Here is an 18345-nt window from a genome sequence, read left to right as displayed (position 1 = left end):
TTGTCCCTGAAAGCCTCCAACAACTTCCCTATGGGCATCTCAAAATGGAACAGAAAGTCCCAGTGGGTCACGTTGTCCATTCATACACACTGCGAATGTTATATGTCTCACTCAATAAACCAACACAGTTTTGCTGAATTATGCTGAGTCAAAGTCTTCTTTAAATCTTATTATATTTATCACTGTTCTAGGTAAAACTGCAAACAAATAAAACCTCTAATGAGTTATTTTTGGACACCTAAATGGAAAATGTTAAGTGACTCCTCAAGTTTACAAAACAAGTTAATAAAGGTAGAATAAAAGAACTACAGTCTAATAACTTTCCTCTAAGACTACAATGAAATTTATTTGATCTCATAACATAGAATATCCCATGGGAGAAATTGGATAATATGCTTTTCATTCTTTAGAATTTCACTTCGATGCAGATAACATTGCATTAGTTATTTTCATTTTAATTTTCTTCACTTACTAAAATGCCTAATATGGGCCAGTCATGGTGGCTTATGCCTCTAATCCCAGCGCTTCAGAAGGCTGAGGCAGGAGGATTGCTTGAGTCCAGGAGTTCGGGATCAGCCTGAGCAACACAGTGAGACCTCATCTCTACACAGAATAAAATTTACTGGTGTGGTGGTGACGGCCTGTGGTCCCAGATATCTGGGAGGAGGCTATTTGGGAGGATCACTTGAGCCCTTCAGGTCGAGGCTACAGTGAGCAGATATCACACTACTGCACTGCAGCCCATTTAAAAAAAAAAAAAAAAAAAGCCTCATGCGGACCCGAATCACTGCTTCTAGATCTGCTTCTAGAGTCTTTTCTTCACTTAGTACTGACACATCTGAAAGTAGAATGAGAATTGTATTGCTATTTAAGTATATTAGCAGCGTTATTACTATGTTCTGTTTTTGTTTTTAAAATTTGTAGTCACCTACTCTATGTCTACGTCTTTTATACTTTTCCTATATTCTTCATAACATGTAAGATGTGTATAATCATCATAACCTTACAGAAAAGGAAAGGGACTCAGAAATATTCTGTAACATGTGAAGGACTTAGTTCAGAGTCTGGCAGGTAACAATCCTCAATAAGTGTTAATGTTATCATTATTTTTCCCAAAGCCTCAGAGCTATTAGATGGGAGAATTTGAGCTCAAACTCAAATAGAACAACATGGTTTTTGCTGGTATGCACATGTATTGCCTCAATTTTCACACTTGATTTCATGAGCAGAAAAGTTATTTTGGTCCTGTTTATTTGAACAGCTAGAATATTGCTTGCACTATATTTATTTGTCAGTATCTCTAATATTAATTTATGTGAATGCACACCTGCATATTGTATTTGCTCGATTTTGGTTTTGTTTTTAGGTTTTAATATTGTCTACTCTCATGTTTTTATGAAAACCAAGAATTTAACAGCTTCTTCTTCTCCTTCTTCTTCCCCTTCTTCTTCTTCTTCTTCCTCTTCCTCCTCTTCTTCTTCTCCTCCTCCTTCTTCTTCTTCTTCCTCTTCTTCTCTCCTCCTCCTCCTCCACCTCTTCCTCTTCCTCCTCCTCCTCCTACTACTACTACTCTTCTTCTTCTTCTTCTTCTTCTTCTTCTTCTTCTTCTTCTTCTTCTTCCTTCTCCTTCTTCTTCTTCTTCTTTCTTCTTCTTCTTGTTTTCTTCTTCTTCTTCTCTTTTTTCTGCCTGGGGATGAGAAGAAGCTGTTAATGGAGAAGCAAATAAATGTGAAATGAAACAGTCCCGCTCTAGGGAAGAGCAGGAAACCTCCCTAAAAGCAGAGGTTCCTAGCGCAACCTTATATAGCAGGTTGAGCAAAACCTAACTCTAAAAATAGGGCTTGCTTTCAACTACAGGACAGCACATTTGGATTCTGTTTTGTTTCCAACTGGAGTTTCGGAAAGTGCAACCAATATTTCCTTTAGAAAAGCTCCACAGAGTTTCTCTACCTATGAGTTATTCTGGAAAAAAAAATGTGAAAATGTGGACTTTTATTTTTATTAATAAATGGCTACAGCTTTCATTTTGGGAGGAATTCAGTTGACATTATGATGAAGACTTTCAGGTCCAGACATCCAGTGTGACTTTTCTCTGTTAGCACAGTCGTGAGAGCTGCAGGAGCCTCACACTTGTCTCTGCCCAAGCACCATGCAGTCATTGCTGTGAAGGCTGGTGGCTAAGGAGCCTCCCTAGGAAATATGCACCTTCCCTCATCACAAAGTCATTGAATCGCTTCAGTCTTAAGTGTCTCCACGTCTTGACAGAAGGCTTAGCTTTGATGAAAACTTCTTTGGAAGAGCACCCAACTGGTACTTACGGTGAGCAGCAGCAGGTCTCACAGTTCCCCTTTTCAATTAAAACAACAAAAAAGAACAACATGGTCACACCCAAAACAAGAGTCATTGAATTAGGCCAGAGCTAGGCTTTGGAAATTGAATTTAAAGGCCCGGAACCAGGGAGTTTAACTGCAGACTTCGATGTTTAAACAGAGGGGAGTTGACTTGGGAAAGCATCTGAGCTTGGTTCAGGCTGCACTCAGCTGCTTTAGCCTGGTCCCCTTGCCAGAAGAACCTGAATACATTTGAAAGTGTCGGGCCCTGGCTCATGATTATGCCTGTGGATCTTATACCCACAGCTCGAGAGGAGATGGTTGTCTTCTGGGGGAGTGAACAGCATGTGAAGATGTTTCTGGAGTATAACTGGGAGTAGCTAAGGCTTTGGCAAGCTTAAGACTGAGTGAGAGTGAGAGCCTCAAACTGTGACTCAAATGGGCATGTGATTCTGAACTTGTTTGCACCATTTGCTAATGGTTTCATGTGTGATCCTATCTCCCTAGCAAGCCTCAGAGCATCTGAAGACAAACAGCATGCTATTTTTGATTTCCCAAAAGAATCTGCCAGAGTCACGGACTCATTTTATTGACTGACAGTCACTGCTAGCAGTGACTTCAGCTGCAAATAAAAAAACAATTTGTGTTCTGAGTAATAAAGGAATGTGTCATATAGTCACGCTTCTGTGGTGTATCATTGATTCATTATGATAGAAATAGCCTGTCAAGCAGACATAAGCCAAATGCACACAGTATCTGGGAATCCTGTGGCAGAGACAGAAGAAATAAGTGGATGCATTAAGTTAGGGACTTGGTAGAGGGGGCCTAACTTGTGTTTAGGCAGGGACACAGACAGAAGCTCTCCAAGGAGACAACACCAAGAGTCCCTGAGAGTAAGCCCTGAGGCTGCAAAGACCCCTGTCCGTCAGTAGGCTGATGCACTTCGCGCATTCATGTCTTCTCTAATTCAGATGTTAAATCTTTCAGAATACAAAGATGAATATACATGGCGTCTGCCTATAAGGTGAGACATACCTATAAACAGATAAATTAAGACATCAAACACAATACCATATGGCAGTGCGATTTAATGAAAAGGGTTTCTCACAAGAGGGAAAGGGAGCTGGCTTTGCATACAGGTTTTATAATCTATTATTGGCTGTATGACTTGGATTTTTTTTTTTTTTTTGATGGAGTCTCTCTCACCCAGGCTGGAGTGCAGTGGCACAATCTCAGCTCACTGCAACCTCTGTCTGCCAGGTTCAAGCAGTTCTCCTGCTTCAGCCTCCCAAGTAGCTGTGACTACAGGTGTGTGCCACCATACCCAGCTAATTTTTAGTAGAGACAGGGTTTCACCATGCTGGCCAGGCTGGTCTCAAATTCCTGACCTCGTGATCTGCTGCCTCGGCCTCTCAAAGTGCCGGGATTACAGGTGTAAGCCACCACCCCTGCCTAAGCTGGATAATTGTAACTCTCAAATGCATTCAGGGGCTTCTGGCAAGAGCACCAGGTGAAAGCAGCCTGAACGGGGCCAACAGGCCCTTCCAAGTCAACGCCTTTGGGTTTAAACATAAAATTGTGCAGCTAAGACCATCAGTTCCAGGACTTTAAATTCAACTTCCTGGGCCTAGTTCTGGGCCTAATTAAATGACTATTTTTAGTAGCATGTAACCTTTTGAGATGGAGTCTTGCTCTGTTGCCCAAGCTGAAGTGCAGTGGTGTAATCTTGGCTCACCGCAGCCTTCATCTCCTGGGTTCAAGCAATTTTTCTGCCTCAGCCTCCCAAATAGCTGGGATTACAGGAGCATGTCACCATGCCCAGCTAATTTTTGTATTTTCAGTACAGACAGGATTTCACCATGTTGGCCAGGATGGTCTCCATCTCTTGACCTCGTGATCCGCCCACCCGGCCTCCCAAAGTGCCGGGATTATGGGTATGAGCCGCCACACTGGCCTGTTTTTGTTTTTCTAATTAAAGAAAGGAACTGCATCACCTACTGCTCATCGTAAATACTGGTGGAATGCTCTTCAAGAGAAGTTTCCATCAAAGTTGAGCCTTCTATAAAAGTCTGATTGAAGTTATTAGACTTTGGGAGACAGCGGGGGAAAAAGAAGAGAAAGAAGAGAGAGATGCATGTTGCCTGTTGAAGCTCCTTTGGCACTGACTTTTGCAGAGAGGCCTGAATGGTGCTTGGGGCAGAGCCAAGCAGAGACTCCTGTAGTCCTAACATTGTACTTAGAGGGAAAGGGGCTGGGATGACTTCTGGCCTCATATCACCCAAGAATCAAGGGGTGAGAAAGAGCAAGCAATGCAAACCGTGAGAGGAGGAGCATTGTAAGCAGAAACAGTACATAGAATTGCCCTGAAGCAGAGAAGGGCTTGGCTAAGGAAGTGAAAGTATAGAATAAAATGGGAAAGGATAGTGCTTGATGAAGTTCCACCGAAAGGGCTTCAGGGGAGTTCGTTCCAGAGCGAACAGCATGTGCAACAGTGTGGAGTCTTAAAAGAGCCTGGCACGGTCTCAGAATAGGGAGAACTTCATTGTGGCCCCACTCTAGCCTGGAGGAACAAGAGGGTGGCAGGAGATGGTGCTGGGGAGGCAGGTGGGGGTCGGATTGTGAGGAACTTGCTTGTATGATAAGTGAAGAGATTTACATTTTGTTCTGTTTATAGGCCAGACTCTACACAGGTTTTTTATGTGGAAAGATGGATGCATGATTTGATTGTTGTAGTGTAGAGGATGGATTAAAAGTGAAGAGATTGGAGGAGAGTTCAAATGCCAGGCTGCTGAAACAGTCTCAGGAAGGACTGAAATAAAATGGTGACAAAGAGGACTGGACTCAAGGGACAATCCTAAGGTAGAAACATGATGAAGAAGAAATGGAGTGAGGGTGTGATGAATGAAGGATGACAATGAGGTTTCTAATTTGGGAAGCACACATTCCATGAGCCATCACAGTGATGGTGCCATCACCTATCATGTAGCCTCTGGAAAGCCCCCCTTTATACTAATAAAAGTGAAAATGACAAATAATGCCTTACCATTATTAGGAAATAGTTTTGACCCCAAAGACGCTTTGAAAGAATCTCAGGGATGCCTCCAAGGTCCTTGATCCACATCTTGGGACCTACTGTTGTAGGCAGTAAGTTAAGACTCCTCTCACTATCCCCGACCCCTCTTCATGACCTATTCACCATCAACAACCTCATAAATGCGCTCGATCTGGAATTATTTGCACTTGGACTTGCTATCGAATCTTTGGTTTGGAGCTCCTAACCCAGCTCAGCAACCCCTCTAAGCTTGTCTGTATTTCCATTTAGAGAACTTTTGTAAGCACGCACCAATTTTGGGACCCTGATTTCTCTGCATGGCTTCACCTCTTGCTACTCAGATGTGGGGCATCTTCTGTTATCCACAAGACAGTTCCACCCTGGCTCTGAACAAAGAGAAAGCATTCTCTACTCTGGACCCTGGGCAGGTGGTTAGGGAAAGCTAGATTCATCTTCTTAAGAAAACTACTCAAACCAAGCAGAGCTGACCTGCAAGAATAATAGGAGTAGATATGTGACTTAATGGGAAACCAGTGTGAGTCCTTGGAAAATAAAGCAACATAACAGAATTATTTAATCCATCAATTTAATTTTTAATTAAATTCTGATTTTCAGAATTAAGGAAGGAAGAGAGTGAAGACAAGAAACTAAATGTATATTTGTGTGTGTGTAGGTTCTCTTTTTAAAGAAAAATAGTGCCATACAAGGAGGAAATGAAATAGCAAGCATGGTGGACTGTGTGGGATTAGCCATTGTAGAGAAACATAATTTTAGTGGATTGAAATTTATTTGGAAAGCTTTTCCTGTAGACAAATGTATCTCATTTTACCAAGCCTCCTTGATTTAGCTTGGTTTAAATGTCAAAAGAAAAACATATTCCATTGTATTAAATTGTCAAGTATGGCTTGTTAACATGTCTCAGTGAGATTCAGCATCTCACCACTCAAGTGTTGGATTTGTCCTGTGTGTAAGCCAGCAATGCCCCTCCTTCCTCCTTCACTTTCCTCTTCAAGCACAAGTCTCTTGGCCTACAAGTTTGCTAGACTACAGACTCCCATGACACAGATTTGCCCCCTATATGACCTACATCTTAGTGCGGTGTTTCTAGATGTTTGTATGAGTACCTACTTAACTGATTTCAGAGTGATTTCTCTCTCCCCACCTTTTTCTCCCCAATTACATTTTACTTCGTATTTGAAATATTTTTCTGGATTTTCTAAATTTTAAAGGACTCTCAAATGAATGTTTACTTATATTCTGACACATTGAAAATATATTCCATTATCATGTTTAATCCCTGGACCTATGATCCTAGAAGGACGGGGTGATTTAATGCTTTGCCTAATCTTACCTAGCAAGCCGGAAGAGACAAGCTTAAGCCAGACCAGCTGATCTTCAGTGCTATGCACTGCCCTGAGCTGATTTATATTTCCTTTTATTACTGCTGAACATTTGGTTCTTCTAGGGGGCTGCTTGGTCAGTCACTGCCACCATATTAGGCCACACTCTGACAAGTAATTTTATTCCTACAAAGAATCTAATTTCTTTCTCCTACATATGGCCTCCTAAGACCACTGGGCTCTGCTGGTGATGCTTGAACTGCCCAGGGGAAGAGGCAGATAGCCAAAAATATATCACTTTTAGCAGAAAACTCTGCCATCAGTGACAGCTGGACCACCACAAAATCTATAAATGCACTTGTTACTCATCTGCTGTGCCTGTAGGGCAAGCCAGGTATGTGGCCACTGAACATTTTGTAGAGGAGAGGTTTCCTCGGTGGGGCTCCTGACAGAGCCTGAAATGAGAAGAATCAAATGAGGTTGGCATTCAGAACATTGTGTGTTATTAGTTTTGCCCTGATTTGGAAGAGGAGACCTACCACCTAAATGTAATTTAAAGAACTGAGAGGTGGAGTGACAGTTAGGTTAGATGTATCAATATGAGCACTGTTGATTCAATATATGACCTGGGTGACCATCTGAGTTTGAGTACTAATTGGTTACTGAGGAATTTTCTTTAAAATCTCTTAAAAGGCTCTGTACCTAGCATTTTATCATCTAGAAAAAGGCAAAATTTTGGTAAAATGCAGTCCTAATGACAGAGTAAATTTACATCCCATAACCACACACTTGGTAGAAAGTGGCATGTAATTCACATGAACATCTTGGAAATCTAAAGTTAAAAATCCTAGGGGTTATAGAAAAATATATCCTTTGTTTATAGTTTTTGGGTATTTAATTTTTTTAATTTTGGCATTTGTTTTCTTATCCAAATGCCTGCTAATGCAAGAATTAGATGATCTGAATAGGAGATAAGGTGTACCTAGAACCTATGATTAAAGTTTCTTGGATTTTAGGCAAATCACCATAGATCCTTGTCTGCTGAATAATTTTTATTTACTATTTTTAAAATCACAAACTAATGAAAAGACATACAAGCAAACATGCTCTCATGATTCAGTGTATTCTTTCTGACTCCTTGAACGTAAGAGCAAGGTACATATATTTTACTTCCAGTGCAATTCTCTGTAGTATCTAAGTGCCATGAACACCCAACAATGCTGTCTCATGATCTAATACCCGTAATTATTTGCACCATTGACTTAGGATGATCACAGCCTGTAGCTCTGATTTGCGAAGTTCCTTAAACATATGCCTTTATGAGGAATCAAAGTCATTTCTTAAAAAAAAAAAAAAAAAAGAAAAAAAAAGAAAACAGAGCTAGACCAGAAACTATGTTAGACATTTGATGGGAAATATATATTCCAACTTGGATATATGTTGAGCTCCAAGCCCAATATATGTGATAATGGCAACTATTATTTAATATTTATTGTATACCTATCACTGTGATTGGCATTTTATATATATTATGTCAATTTTTCCTCTCAATAATCTCCTAAGATAGGCATATTATTTCCAATTTTACAAATGAGAAAATCAAAGTTTGTTAATCAAATAATTTTCTCCAAGTCACATAATTAGTAAGTGAAGGAGGAGTTCTTTGAACTCAGGTTGTCTGATTCCACAGGCTTTGCTTTCAGAGTGGCAGTATGATGTGTTTTGTAAGCTTCAGAGTCAAATTATAAGCTTTGACTCTGAAGCTACACTACTTAGGTTTAAATCTTAGCTCTTCCCCTTAATAACCAATAATTTATGACACCTGGGACAGATGACTATAGGAAAGTTTAAAATTGAACACGTGGCTTACATTTGAGGTCCATGTCATATTTCATTTGGATAGTGCTCAGTCTGGACTTTTCCAAATGCTGTCTTTCATTCTTTATCTATCTGTATATGTATCTATGTATCTATTCTATCTATCTATTTATCTATCATCATCTAATTTTGCTTTTTTCTGGCTTGCGTCTTTTCATTTCTTTGCCCACATTGGTGCTAAAGATGTCTTGCTAAACTCAATCCAATCCAGCCTCTTTTGTACTGAAAAGCCTTTGCTAGCTCCTATCACCTACAGTAGAAAGTCTGAACTCCATTATGGGGCATACACAAACTTTTCATCCTCTCTCTACCTATCCAGCTTCATATCGCTCATGACTCTTGTCCTTGCATTCACATCTTGGAAACACTAAGCTGTGCTTTGGTTCCCAGGTCATTTCACACTTTTGCCTTTTCTCTTGTTATTGCCTTTGCTTTGAATGCTCCTCCCTTTTCTGGTTGCAGTGACTGATGTTTTATTCATCTTCCAAAATCTAACTCAGACATCACCTCCTTTAGAAAGGTTTCCCAATATGGTTGGTCCCCCCACTCTTTTGCAATGTTTGTGTTCTTTATACATACTTTTATTATCTTTGTCAGATGTATAACTTGTTTTTCCGTCTGCCACCCCTACTAGCCTGAGTATATGGAGGATATAATTATATTTTATTCATTTCCATAAACAAAATAAAACAATACCTGCTCTCAAGGAGAGAAATATATTTTTGTACAACAATAATAAATAAAATGCAAGATATAAGCTAGATCATAAGACAGGGCAATCAATCAATATTTATTTGCAGGCAGAGAAGTCAATTAATTTTGACTAAAATTTAAAAGAAGATGTAATGAGATAGGGAAACATTGACTGACTGGCTGATATAAGGTATCTCAAGATGGCCTTACCTTAGTCAGTGTAGCATGATCCAGGGCTGACTCTCAAATAGGCAGAATCTAAACCATTCTTGTCATTGTTCAAACAGCATCTAGGGATACTATACTCACGCTACCTGAAGACACAGAACACTGAGGCTAAACTAGAATTCTGGTTTCTTGCTTCAGGTAGAGGGAAAACACATACTGATAATAAGACCGAATACCTGCATCTTCTGGCCAGTGTGCTAGTTTTCCTTAGGAACCAAATTTATTATGTAAAGCTACATTTGTGAGTGTGGAATCTGAACAAAGTGTGTGAGTTGCAGGATTCAGCAGTGGATATCTGCTCCACTCACCTCTGCAGCTGAATGCACCTGTTACTTGCACAGGCAAAGCAAGTCTTTGGTCTGGCTGCCTTCTTCTCTGGAAAGTACTTTTATGGGCATTGTTTGTCTGTGACTCTCTTCTAATTTCTATTTCTGGACAACCCATTCAGAAAGACACATTCTTTCCTTAGATATGTAAATATATCCCATTAGTCTGCTCTGTTCTGTGCTCAGTCCATTTATGAGGCAACTTGAAACATTTCTGTTCTCATAGACAACCTGTTGACTTAGAGTTAACCCTCCAAAGCAAGCCCTGTTCCCTTATTTCTAAGATCTTAGATGTCCCTGACTCCTGACAGTACAATAGCTTTGGGGGAATTGAGGAGGAAGGAGAGGGGGCTTCCTGGAGGAGACAGTGTTAGGATTCTGACGGGGGTAGTAAGGACCTGAGACTAGGACTTGGTTAACTGCACTGCTTGATAATCACATTTTTCAAAAAGTACGTATCAATTATTTGAGGAAAATTACAAGGCCTTGAACTATGTAAATATATTTTTAATATGCACACCTCACTGGCTTGGTCATATTCTAAATTTTGCTGGCTTTTTGCTGTTTGAAAGTATGAATTTAAGAGAATGCTCAAGGATAAAGCATTATTTGTATTGCTAGGACTGCTAAGAAGTGAAACACATTTTAAGGTCAAAGTTTCCTTTCTGGTGAACAAACAAAAGATAATTATATTATCTTGTATGTTTTAGATATTTTGTATGTGTCTGGTGATGAGAAAATTCATCATTAAAACTTTTAAAAATTGTAAGCCTTGCTTCTTAGGAGCCAGAGAACCTCAATAAACCAGAGTTTAAACAAACAAGTTTATATGTCTATTAGTTGCTATCCTGTTTTAAATGAGTATTAACATCTTAGTCCCTGGTTCAAAATTTACATCTCACAGAGAAAGGCCCCTTAGAGTGTGGCTCAAGGTCATGGAGGTCTGTGCTAGTTTCAGCTGTGTCAGTAGCTGTGCAACCTTCAACAGGGATCTTAGCCTCTCTGGGCCTCAGTTGTTCTTTCTATGAAAAATAGAGGGTAGATGTGCTAATGATTTCAATCTTTCACGACTCTACAACTTTATAAGTCTGTGAAGTATTATTCCGATAAATGGATCAAAGTTTGAGGTCATGTTTTCTTCCTCTCCATCCCTCCTCCCTCCTCCCTCCCTCCCTCTCTCACTTACTCTGTTTTGTTTCTTTCTAACTTGTACTAGAATGTGCAGAGCACAGATTGTCCTTAAAACGTCAGCAGAGCTGGCCACTTGTTGACCATGTGATCTTAGGCAAGCCATGTGACATCTCAAAGATTTAGTTTTGTCTTCTGGAAAATGGATTTAACAGCCTTTACCTCTAAGGGTTATTGTGAGGATTAGACATAATGCATGTAAAGTGAAATGTTTAGCTGTTATTATTATTACTAATTTACCATGATGGATAAGATTTTTTTTTTTTTGAGACAGGGTCTCACTCTGTCGCTCCAGGCTGGAGTGCAGTGGCACCATCATGGCTCACCACAGTCTTGACCTCCCAGGATCAAGTGATCTTCCCACCTCAGCCTCCCAAGTAGCTCAGACTATCGGCACATGCCACTTCGCTCAGCTAATGTTTTTGTATTTTTTGTAGAGACGGGGTTTCATCATGTTGTCCAGGCTGGTGTCAAGCTCCTGGGTTAAAATGATCCTCCTGCTTCAGCCTCACAAAGTGCTGGGAGTGAGCCATGGTGCCCAGCCTGGAAAATAAGATTAAAATAAGGCTTCTGCTTTTGTAAAGATAGTAGAAATAACACATTATCTAATAAGTATAATATAAAGTACCAAAAGAGGGATACAGGTGCATACCACCACAACCAGCTACTTCGTATGTATGTATGTATGTATGTATGTATGTATGGATAGGATCTTGCTATGTTGCCAGGACTACAAAGTAATTTTTACTGAGTTCATAGATTAATAATACCTTTTCCGGAAAAGTACAGGAGAATAATCAGGCAAGGACCTCATTGATCTGGGATTTGAAGGATAAATCAACTTTGAAGACAGAAGGACATTCTGAGGCACATAGGGTAGATACTAGTTTCCTTTTTATCCACTGCTATCTTCAGGGTTTTGCACTGCCTGGTACTTTTTAAAGGTTTTGAAGTAGAGATGTTCAATACCACCATGTTTTTGCCCAAGAAGTCATCTATACTCTGAAGAAACTGGCAAAGGAAAAGTTAAAGGAGCTTTAGGGAGTGGTTTTTTAAACAGAAAGGAGCTCCTGACCACGGGTTTATCTGAGAGAAAAGCAAGGCTTCTTTAATAAGCAAATCAGAGCCACTCCATCACCTAGGCTGGAGTGTGTGACATGATCATGGCTCAATGTGAGCCACTCTCTTTGCTGCAACATGAGCAAGAGGGCCTTCCTGTTATCACCCCGTCAATCATTTCCACCAGGTAGCAAGTTTGCTGACTTAATGAGGTAATAAAAAGGAAGCTCTGACACAGGTAGGGGATGTGAGATGTGAGGCATTGTTTCATTGTGAAGGAAAAAGAGCACTTGCAACCGACTGAGATAACCTGTCCTTCATTTTCCTGGGTCAGAGAGGGTCATTCTCCTTTACCCTTTCATTGCTTTTAATGTCAAAGACTTTGCTAATGATAGGTGAGAGCCCCCTCTCCCTTTGATATGTCCAAGCTGCGGAAGAATTCTTGATGACTGCCATATAAAATAGGAAACAGCAGAAGACACCCACAGACACACATACAGAGACAGACACACACATGAGTAATGCAACCCCAGGGATCATCACCCAGGATTAATAAAATAGCATGAGCTATAGTTGCTCACATTACACAGGCTTCCTTCTCAGCAATGTGGCGTGGTGCTGAAATGTTGTTTAAAAATTTGTGCTGCCACCTTCATACCATGGCCATATTTTGGAGCCCATGACCTCATCACTATCTGAGTTGCCAGGGCTGGATTCCAGGAGAAAGGGGAAGGGAGGTGGACAGGAGAGAGAGGAAGCAAAGATTAGCAAGTTGAAATAAATAAAACATTTAATTCCACTTCTTAGAATTCAGTTATATCATTTGCAGAGAGGGTCCATGTCTTCCTGCTGTTCTTTCTTTCTTTTCTTTTTCTCTCTCTTTTGACATCTGCTGAGACATAAGTCTACAAAACCTCTAACCACCTGAAAGCAGTCACTGGAGCACAAATCTATTAGGTCTAGGGTTTCAAATGAGTGCAGTGAAGTTACATTTGAGCTCTCCATTGTAGAATTTCTACTCCACATGGCCGTTCTTTCTTTTTTCTTTTCTTTTTTTGAGATAGAGTCTTGCTCTGTCACCAGGCTGGAGTGCAGTGGTGTGATTTTGGCTCACTGGAACCTCCACCTCCCAGGTTCAAGCAATTCTCTTGCCTCAGCCTCCCAAGTAGCTGGGACTACAGGCACCCACCACCACATCCAGCTAATTTTTTGTATTTTTAGTAGAGACAGAGTATCACCATGTTGGCCAGGCTCGACTCGAACTCCTGACCTCATGATCCACCCACTTCAACCTCCCAAAGTGCTGGGATTATAGGTGCGAGCCACCATGCCAGGCCCACATGGCTGTTCCTTCTACCCTCACACTTCCCTCTCAAGTGGTAAAAAGTCTCTCCCTTTTCATACCTACTGTTTGTTTTCTCCTTGGCTTTGTGCCCCACAAGAGGTGCCATTAACACGTGTCTAATGTAGTCATGCCCCCTTGAAGCTGTGCAGTTTCCTGGCCCTATAGCCCTTCCGTACATAGTTAAAAGAAGAATGGATCAATTGACAGAAAAAAAAAATGTAAGCGAGAAAGGAAAATTGCTTCTCCACCTCAAAATCTTAAATCAAACATAGCCTTGTACCCAAGACACAGATATATTTATATGTTTATATTTAGATACTGGCTTCTATACTCAGGACAGACACTGAAATAAAAACAGCACTTTAATATTGTCCTTAAGTAGATACTCATTGTTAACTGAAGAAATTGGCAAGTAGCTATTTAACCCTTCGTGTCCATAGTACATAGATTATTTAATATTATGCAGCAGAACTTTTAGAAAGTCAAGGCAATTTTTTATTTGTACAGAGTTTAAGTTTAAATTCATAGTTACTCAAATCCAGTATACCTAGAAGCCAAAATACCAAAAAGGCAAGGATTTGGTGAAAAGTCATGATGCTTTTAAAAATTTAGTTCTTATTCTTTATCAAAGTTACGTATACCTAGTTTAAAGAGTCAAATAGTCCTAAAATACTTGTTATGAAAAACCATCAATTTTGGATTTCCCAAAGGCAAAACATTTTCTTTTTACCTGTGGCTAATTTTCTTCTTATTTCTAAAATCTACATCTGTGTGATTTCTTGATTTTCTCAGTTGTAAAAATTATTCATTATTCATTGCTGTACCACTATGGAAAATGAAGATACATATTCTGTTACCCTTCTTCAGTCCCTGCTTCAAGTTCATATGATTCCCTGGTGCCCCCCATCCTCTCAATATAATTATATATTGATTGAATCACTATTCAGTGCTTAGATTACCAAGCTTAGCCAGGTAGTATGTTAGGAGTACTTTTCCCTTTCCTGCACAAATTATTTTCTCCTTATAATTAATAATTGTCGTTCTCTTCAAGATTTTAGTTTTCTAAGTATTTGTCATTAATTCATCCCCCAGCTCACTCCATCTAACTGTCCTCCTGATGTTTTAAAATATATCACAGGTGCTACCAATATCATCCTTTTTTTTTTTTTTTTTTTTCTGAGATTGAGTTTTGCTCTGTTACCCAGGCTGGAGTGCAATGCTGTGATCTCAGCTCACTGCAACCTCTGCCTCCCCAGTTCAAGCAATTCTCCTGTCTCAGCTTCCCAAGTGTCTGGGACTACAGGCACACACCACCATGCCTGGCTAATTTTTGTATTTTTAGTAGAGATGGGGTTTCACCATGTTGGCCAGGCTGGTCTCGAACTCCTGACCTTGTGTTCTGCCTGCCTTGGCCTCCCAAAGTGCGGGGATTACAGGTGTGAGCCACCACACCCAGCCAGTGTCATTGGTTTTGTAGCCATCTTTCCTGGAGTCTTTTGCCCTCCTCTAATTTAAGTTGGTAGCTCTCTTTGCCAGGTGCACAGCTGTCTTCCTGGAGTCTCTTTTTAATCAGCCTGGGGATTTCTCTTTTTTCTCTCTTGAGTTGGATCTCTATTTCTCTGGTTTTTCTTCCTCATTTTTATGGTTCCCTTCATCCAGTTGCTTCCTAAGAACGAGTGATAAGAGCTGAATTTTTTGAGACTGGGTATATTTGATAGTATCTTTATTCTACTCTCATACCTCATTGATAATTTATCTGAGTGTAGCATTCTAGGTATATTCTAGGCTACTGATTTGTGTCTATTTTCATCCATTGTGAAAGCCCTTTTTATCCAGCAATGCTACCTTCAATTATGAGAAACTTTCTGGAATTATTTAATGACTTGTTTCATTATCTGTTTTCTCATTCTGAAATTTCTATTTAGATGTTGAACCATTTGTATGCATCCTCTCTAATTTTCTTAGCTTTTTCCTTCTACTTTTACCTTTTTGTCTTGCTGTATTAGTCTGCGTTCACCCTGCTATAAAGAAATACTCGAGACTGGGTAATTTCTGAAGGAGAGAGAGTTAATGGACTCACAGTTCCACATGGCTGGGGAGGCCTCAGGAAACTTACAATCATGACAAAAGCCAAAGGGGAAGAAAGCACTTACTTCACAGGGTGGCAGGAGAGAGAAGTGCTGTGAAGGAGGAACTGCCAAACACGGAAAACTGTCAGATCTCATGAGAACTCACTACCATGAGAACAGCATGGGGGAACCGCCCGCATAATCCAATCACTTCCCTTCCTTGGGACCTGGGATTACAATTTGAGATGAGATTTATCTGGGGACATAGAGCCAAACCATTTAATTGCTATTCAAACTTGTAAGGTTTCAGGAGACTCTAGTAAATTTTCTCAACATCACCTTCCAAATTCTCTACTCAACTGTTCATTTCTGCTAAAAGAGTTTTAATTGCCCAAAATCCTTCTCATTCTTTTTTGTGTCATTCTATTTCTGTTTCATGATTTGATGTCATTCTGGAGACATTAGTAATAAAATTTTTTTGACATTTTTCTCTCCCAGTATAGTCTCTATGTTTGCGTTCTGCTTTTTTAGTATGTGTCTTTTATAGTACAGGTTTTCCTTTAGATTAAAACTGATGTCCTTGGCTCTCTGCTTACTCTAGGGGAGTCAGGCTGAGTTGTTTCTTGGCAAAACCCTAATATCACTATTTTAATTGACTGGCTAATCAGAATCTTCCATTCTCCCTCTAGAAAGATATAAAGTCCAGCTGCCAGAGCTCTGGGAGTCCAGACAGGAAACAGCTTTAAGAGGGAATTTCAAGATCCGGTAGTTAATCATTCATTTCACCCCCTATTTTCCACCTCAACTGTCCCTGGTGGCCTGTAGGGTAAATAAAGGATATTCGCATGGCTGTGGGGAATAGGAAATTGCACTGAGAGGGTCTACTGTGTTCTTAGACCTTCAACAAGCCTTCCTGGTTTTGGCCCTACATTCACCTTTACTGTTCCCACAAATTCCTAATCCTTCAAGAAATTCCTCAGAGCAAATTGCTTTGTTTTTCGGCTTTCTCTATCTCTAACTCAGGGTTCGGCATTTCCAAGTCAGTACGTTTGTGGAAATTGTTCAAAAGTACCTTTCCTCATAAGAGACAAAAGTTTAAAAATGGCAAATAAATATCTACCCTTAGAAAACAGTACGTGCAAACAGTTGCCGAGAACAATTAAATGATTGTTTTGAAGTAGCATTAACACTGAGCTAGTCTAGGGACATTAAAATCCAGTTGGAATATTCAGTAACTATGATTATTACATTCTATAAAGATAATAAATGGTCTCCTATTGAACAGCTTTCTATCCATTCAGAGAAACTGAGGTGTCTGAGCTCCAGCCAGAGGCTGCTGGGCAACAGAAAGGCAAAGGTGTCTGCTTCCTTAGCAAAGGAAGCTGCAGCTCACCCATGCCACACTCACCCTCACACCATCAGCAGTAAACAATAGAAAACAGCTACTTAGAGATAAGCCTGAACATGAAGGTGTGAGAGTTGGTGCCCTAACCCTGGCTTTTCTTACACTTTTTATAACCCATGAAGCCAAAAGGACACACTGATGAAGTTGTTCAAGATGGAATCAGTATGTTTGAGGAAAAGAAAGCACAATGAACACTGTTAGGGATAGGAGTGAACTATTATTTTATGATAACACAAAGTTACCAGTGAATTTGTGTATATAACCAAAACACCAAAGAATCTCCTAGCTATGGAGAAAGACCCCCAAATTATTTTCTTGGCTGTCAGCACCAGAAATATGCTCATGGAAGCCTTGGGGATTACTAAGAGAAATTATTTGACTATCAAGTTCTTAGGATTGATAAACTACAACTGCCTTATAGGGAAAATAAAGGAATGCATTTTGGGAACAAAAATATGACAGACTCACAATCTATTGTACTTATCCCATTTAAAAATGTCAATATCGGCTGGACACAACCCAGCACTTTGGGAGGCCAAGGTGGACGGATCATGAGGTCAAGAGATTGAGACCATCCTAACATGGTAAAACCCTGTCTTCACTAAAAATAATAGAAAACTCAGCTGGGCGTGGTGGTGCGCACCTGTAGTCCCAGCTACTCGGGAGGCTGAGGCAGAAGAATTGCTTGAACCCAGGAGGCGGAGGTTGCAGTGAGCCGAGATCACGCCACTGCACTCCAGCCTGGTGACAGAGTAAGACTCCATCTCAAAAAAAAAAAAAATCAATATCAAAAGAGGAGGCTAATAAATTAAATAGCTGGTAAGCATCACTAATAATTGTATATAAAACAATGAATTAAAGTTAGATAACCCCCCAAAAAGCAGGCTGTTTATTTTTTTATTTCCTTTATAACACTTGTAATATTTTATTTTTATATGGATCCATCTGAAAGTAGCTGCTCCAATTTAGCTGTTGAGAGCAACGGTCATCTTGCATAGCCAAGGGTATTGCAACACGAAGACATGGTCTCTCTAATTACATTTATCTTTCAATCTTACATTTATTATCAACCAAGTTTTTCTTTGTTGTATGCTTTTAACAATTTTTGTGACCATCCTAAATTACCTCATATTTCTTCGGGTACACTTAATTTCTTGGTTTGTTGCAATTTTATTTTACTATTGTTTTCATTACATTTCAGGACTTCTAAGGGTTGTGGACATCACATTAGGCAATGCACTTGGCTCTTTGTACCAGGTAGAAAGACATGGTCTCTAATGTCAAGAGGCTTACAAACAATTCCCTCTCGTGCCCTCCCCTTCCCTCCCCTCCCATCCCCTTATCTCGTCTCCTCTTCTCCTCCTCCCTCTCTCTCTCTCTCTTTCTCTCACAAACACACACACACACAAGAATGAGGAGCCCCCAAATCCCT

The 18345-nt window shown here is 40.1% G+C and overlaps 1 protein-coding gene and 1 long non-coding RNA gene across 6 annotated transcripts in view; one reads left to right on the top strand and one right to left on the bottom strand.

Annotated features, from left to right (window-relative positions):
• The window catches only part of LOC116560893, a 50252-nt gene extending 37464 nt beyond the window's left edge, over window positions 1-12788 (bottom strand). The window contains exon 1 of one of the 3 annotated variants that reach the window (XR_004273192.1): window positions 12676-12788. This is a non-coding gene — a long non-coding RNA (uncharacterized LOC116560893). The remainder of the gene's footprint in view (window positions 1-12675) is intronic. The other 2 variants (XR_004273193.1, XR_004273191.1) reach the window with 2 other exon arrangements.
• The window catches only part of SYNPO2 (synaptopodin 2), a 160454-nt gene that overhangs the window by 90645 nt on the left and 51464 nt on the right, over window positions 1-18345 (top strand). The window lies entirely within an intron of this gene.

Source organism: Sapajus apella, unplaced genomic scaffold (assembly GCF_009761245.1).
Source record: "Sapajus apella isolate SASKATOON/1434 unplaced genomic scaffold, GSC_monkey_1.0 scaffold27, whole genome shotgun sequence".
In the NCBI taxonomy this organism is placed as follows: Eukaryota; Metazoa; Chordata; class Mammalia; order Primates; family Cebidae; genus Sapajus; species Sapajus apella.
This window is presented reverse-complemented; position numbering and strand designations above follow the sequence as displayed.